Below are 6000 nucleotides of genomic sequence, written 5' to 3'. Positions count from 1 at the left end.
ATAAAGATTCCAGAGGAGGCCGTGTGATTACCTGGGATGAATTCCGTCAAGACTTCAAAGCTCATCATATTCCTCAGAGCGTGGTTGAAAGCAAGCGTGAGGAATCCCGCAACCTGAAGCAAGGCTCTTTGTCTGTCTATGACTACAACAAGTTGTTTCAGAAGCTCGCCCACTTTGCTAAGCAGGACGTCCCTGACGAGAAGAGCATGATATACCAGTTTAGGGGTGGTCTCAGAGAAGAAATCCAGCTAGCTCTTGTTCTCTTTGAGCCCTTGAGGTACGATGAGTTCTACAACATGGCATTGAAGCAAGAGGCTGCTCAACTGAAGTGTGATACTTCCAAGAAGCGAGTCAGAGCTGCTACTCCTTCTTCCTCAACTCAAGTGGCCAAGCAGCAGAAGTATTGGCTTCCTCCTCCTCCGTTCCGTCAGCCGTATCAGAAGAGCAAAGGTGGAAGTGGATCTTCCCACCCACCCAACCTTGGCTTTCAGAACAAGACTTCGTCTCAAGCTCCAAGATCGAGTGCTCCGTATCACCGTCCACTTTCAGAGGTCACGTGCAACAAGTGCCAACAGAAGGGTCACTATGCCAACAAATGCTTCAATCAGAGGTGTCTCCCTCCTCCTCCTCCTGTGAGATTGGCAAGTACAGTTGTGGTCAAGCCTAACCCCAAGCACGCCAAGGTCAACTTGATGAACACAGCTCAGGAAGAGGACTCGTCAGATGTCATCATGGGTAACCTTCATGTTAACGATGTTCTTGCAAAAGTACTTTTTGATACTGGTGCATCGCATTCTTTCTTGTCATGCCCATTTGCATCGAAGCACAATGTTGATACTGAGGTCATGCCCAAAGTCATGCAAGTTGTTTCTCCAGGCAAGCTTTTGACTTCTAGTTTGGTTGCTCCCGATATCTCTATCACGTTGGGCGACTACAAGTTTCTTTCTTCTTCGGTGGTTCTTGGCAACTCGGATATTGATCTTATTCTCGGAATGGATTGGCTTTCTAAGAAAAAGGCGCATCTTGATTGTGCTGCCAGGCAGATTCAATTGACTCATTCGTCTGAGGATGTAATTGTATTTGCCGCTCGTGATGATACCATCCGTCTGTTTTCTCTCAATGAGAAGGGTGAACTGGATGCCATCTTGCAAATTCCAGTCGTTTGCGAATATCAAGACGTCTTTCCAGAAGAGCTTCCAGGAATGCCTCCGCACCAGCCAGTTGAATTCGTCAACGATCTTGAGCCTGGCACGGAACCGGTTTGCAAGCGTCCTTAAAAGCTCGGACCTGAAGAGTTGAAGGAGCAGAAGAAGCAACTCGATATTCAAGAGCGAATGGGTCTCATCCGACCTAGTTCCTCTCCGTGGGGTTGTGGAGTACTTTTTGTGAAGAAGAAGGATGGAACGAACCGACTCTGTGTTGACTACCGTACATTGAACAAGAAGACTATCAAGAACAAATACCCACTTCCCAACATCAACGAGCTGTTTGAAAAACTCAAAGGTGCACAAGTATTCTCCAAGCTTGATCTCCGTATGGGTTATCACCAGATTCGAGTCCGTGAGCAAGATATGCCCAAGATGGCTTTCAGGACAAGCTATGGTTCTTATGAATACACTGTCATGTCTTTTGGCCTCGTCAATGCTCCTCCGACTTTCTCTCGCATGATGAACTTCATCTTCAACACCTACACAAATGACTTTGTTTTGGTCTACCTCGACGACATTCTGGTCTTTTCGAAGAACAAGGAAGATCATGCCAAGCACTTGCGTTTGGTGCTCGATAAGCTCAGGGGACATCAGTTCTACGCCAAGTTCTCAAAGTGCGAGTTTTGGCTCGATGAGGTTCTATATCTTGGGCATATCATCTCTGCCAAGGGCATTGCGGTGAATCCTGAGAAGGTGTCTGCAATTGTGAATTGGGAACCACCTCAGAACGTGAAGCAACTCCGTAGCTTCCTCGGTCTCGCAAGCTACTGTCGAAGGTTCGTTGAGAACTTTTCTAAGATTGCGAAGCCTCTTTCAAACCTTCTCCAGAAGTACGTCAAGTACGTTTGGTCTCCGGAATGTGACATCGCTTTCAACACTTTGAAAGAGAAATTGGTCACTGCTCCAGTTCTGACTCCTCCTGATGAATCCAAACCGTTCGAGGTCTTCTGCGATGCCTCTCTTCAAGGTCTTGGTGCAGTGTTGATGCAAGAGAAGAAAGTTGTGGCTTATACCTCTCGCCAGTTGAAGTCCAACGAGAAGAACTACCCCACTCATGACCTCGAGTTGGCGGCAGTTGTGCATGCTCTTTTGACTTGGAGACATCTCTTATTGGGAAGAAAAGTGGACATTTTCACTGACCACAAGAGTCTCATGTACATCTTCACTCAGCCTAATCTCAACCTCAGGCAGACTCGTTGGGTCGAAATGATTCAAGAGTATAATCCGAGTATCGAGTATACTCCAGGCAAGGCCAATGTGATTGCTGATGCTTTGAGAAGGAAGGCTTATTGCAACAGTCTAATTATCAAGCCTTATCAACCTGAGCTTTGTGAAGCTTTCCCCAAACTCAATCTACAAGTTGTTCCTCAAGGTTTCCTCGCCAACCTTCAAGTCCCTGCTACCTTGGAAGAGCAGATTCGCGAGGCTCAACTTCTTGATGCTATGGTGAAGAAGGTGAAGATTGGGATTGCCAAGAGTCAACCCAAGTACACGTGCTACCACCTTGATGACAAGGATACTCTCTTCTTCGAGGATCGTATTGTTGTGCCCAAAGGTGATCTTCGTAAGGTTATCATGAACGAGGCTCACAGTTCACTCCTCTCCATCCACCCTGGGAGTACGAAGATGTATCAGGACCTCAAACAGGCTTATTGGTGGACTCGAATGAAGCGCGAGATTGCTTAGTTCGTGAATGAGTGTGATGTCTGCAGAAGAGTGAAGGCAGAACACCAAAGGCCAGCTGGTCTCCTCCAACCTCTTGCCATTCCAGAATGGAAGTTTGACCACATTGAGATGGACTTCGTGACTGGATTTCCAAAGTCCAAGCGTGGAAATGATGCTATATTCGTTGTTATCGACAAACTCACTAAAGTGGCTCACTTTCTGCCTATCAAAGAGTCTATCACTGCAGCTCAATTGGCGGAGCTCTATACCTCTCAGATTGTCTCGCTGCACGGCATTCCATAGGTGATCTCTTCAGCCCGTGGCAGCATCTTTACCTCCAAGTTTTGGGATTCTTTTCAGAAGGCCATGGGCACCAACATCTGCTTCAGCACAGCTTTCCATCCTCAAACTAGCGGTCAAGTCGAGCGTGTCAACCAGATTCTTGAAGATATGCTCAGGGCTTGTGTGATCTCCTTCGGTATGAAGTGGGAAGATTGTCTTCCATATGCTGAATTCTCCTACAACAACAGTTTCCAAGCAAGCTCGGGCAAGGCCCCATTCGAAATTCTGTATGGCAGGAAGTGTCATACTCCACTCAACTGGTCAGAAACCGGTGAACGTCAACTTCTGGGAAATGACTTAATCACAGAGGTAGAGGAGATGTGTAAAGTCATTCGAGATAACCTCAAAGCAGCGCAATCGCGCCAGAAGAGCTACTATGATAGTAAGCACCGTGATTTGGCTTTCGAGATCGGAGATCATGTTTACCTCCGCGTCTCTCCAATGAAAGGTACTCGTCGCTTCGGTATCAAAGGGAAGCTTGCCCCTAGATACGTGGGTCCTTTCAAGATCGTCATCAAGAGAGGCGATCTCGCCTATCAACTCGAGCTTCCTTCAAACTTTGCAAATGTGCACGATGTGTTCCATGTCTCTCAGCTCCGCAAGTGCTTCAAGACTCCTGACCGCACCGTCAACTTCGAAGAGATTGATCTCCAAGAAGATCTCTCTTATTGTGAGCACCCCGTTGCTATTCTTGAAGAGACTGAATACAAGACTCGCAATAAGTCAATCAAAATCTTCAAAGTCAAGGGGTCACACCATTCCGACCGTGCAGCCACCTGGGAACGCGAGGATCACCTCCGTTCTGAGTACCCGGCGTTGTTCCAGTCCTAGATCTCGGGACAAGATCCTTTCATAGTGGTGGAGTGTTGTAACACCCCGGATGTAATTTACCTAATATGTACTCCAACTCTTACCGTTTCCGGCGCTAAGTTATTTTATTTCCTCGGGTTCGGGTTTTTGTCTCCGTGTGTTGTTGTCATTGTCATGCATCTCATATCATGTCATCATATGCATTGCATTTGCATACGTGTTCGTCTCATGCATCCGAGCATTTTCCCCGTTGTCCGTTTTGCATTCCGGCGCTCCTATCTCCTCCGGTGGTCATTTCTACCTTCTTTTCGTGTGTGGGGGTTAAACATTTCCGGATTGGACCGAGACTTGCCAAGAGGCCTTGGTTTACTACCGGTAGGCCGCCTGTCAAGTTTCGTACCATTTGGACTTCGTTTGATGCTCCAACAGTTAACCGAGGGACCAAGAAGGCCTCGTGTGTGTTGCAGCCCAACACCCCTCCAATTTGGCCCAAAACCCACCAAAACCCTCTCCATCATCTAGAGCATTCGATCATGATCGTGTGGCAGAAAACCGCACCTCATTTGGACTCTCCTAGCTCCTCCTATGCCTATTTATAGATCCCCCTCCGATATCCACGGGTTCTTCTCCCCCGAAACCCTAATTCCCCGCTCCTCGCCGCACCGGACACGTCCGGTCTGGCCGGACAGCGTCCGCCTCGCCTCCGGCCAACCGGGGCTTGCCACGTGGCCCGCGCGCCCCACTTCGCCGACCAGCGCCGCCGGCCCGCCCGGGCCCAAGGCGGGCCCTCTCCCCGCGCCGATCCGGGCCGCGCCCCGCGCCCTTGCACCGCGCCGTCCTCCCATTCCAGCGAGCTCCGCCACCGGACGCCAGCCGCGCCACCGCGCCGGCCTCCCATTCCGGTGAGCTCCGCCACCGTTCGCCTCACCGCCGACCACCTCGCCTCGCCGCCTCTCCGTCCAGCGCCGTCCCAAGACCTCGTCGCGGGCGCCTCCCCGCGGCCCGAGGCCCAACTCTGGCGACCCGGCCGGCCTCGTCCCCTCCGCCACGGCCATTTTCTCAGGCGAGCTTGAGCTGCTACAGTACCCGGTGAAACCCTAGATCTGGATCTGAAAACGTCAGTTGACTTTTCCCCCTCTCTCCCTAATTTTTTTGATATGTTCATCATTCCGTAACTTTGCGTTCGTAGCTCCATTTCGCGTGTGTAGCATATCAAAATGTTCGTCTCAGAGAGTACATCATTTCATCCCATTGGATCATTTTCATTTGACCTCATCTAGATGCCCGAAATGCTGTTGGAAGAGAGCTATTTGAGTTAATTGTCAGATCTGCTGCACCAAATAGCTTTTTGTCATTTTTGCCATGATTAATGTATTTTGTTATATGCTTTTCCATCTTTATAGAGGTTCTATCCATGTTTTTTTGTGATGTTCGTGGTGACTAGCACAAGCTTGCAAAGTGGTGCATTCGTTAATGCTGATTTCAGGGACTTAGAGATTTCACTAAGTCCTTGATCTGTTTTTATCAATATTTCATATGTTCATGTTGTTTCCTAGTGATCTGTACCTATTTTGAGGATGATCAGTAAGGATGATTTTTTAATCTTGTGCTGCTCTCTTCAACCCTGTCTTTGTTTGCAATTATAGAGCAACCTAGATTGAGTCAATCAAGCTCTACTTTTGCTATTTCGTGAATCTGGGCAGATTGTCTACTTGTTAGCGATTTTGCCGAGGATGTTGTAGTAGATCCGTGCATGCTATGTTGTTGTTCTTGCCATGTATGTCTTATATAATGTGTATTCTTGACGGGTGTATGCTTAGGTTGTCATGCCTTGCTCCGTAGTGAGTGCATCGAGCTCATAAACATGCCTACTTGATATCTGATTTGCATGTTCTAGTTTTTCACTAAGTCTGTGATCTGATTATGTTTTTTTGCCATGTTCACATGCATGCAATTGTATTTTATGATCCCTTTT

This window comes from Triticum urartu, chromosome 4 (genome assembly GCF_003073215.2).
Source record: "Triticum urartu cultivar G1812 chromosome 4, Tu2.1, whole genome shotgun sequence".
In the NCBI taxonomy this organism is placed as follows: Eukaryota; Viridiplantae; Streptophyta; class Magnoliopsida; order Poales; family Poaceae; genus Triticum; species Triticum urartu.
The sequence above is the reverse complement of the archived record's forward strand: the minus strand, read 5'-3'. Positions refer to the sequence as shown.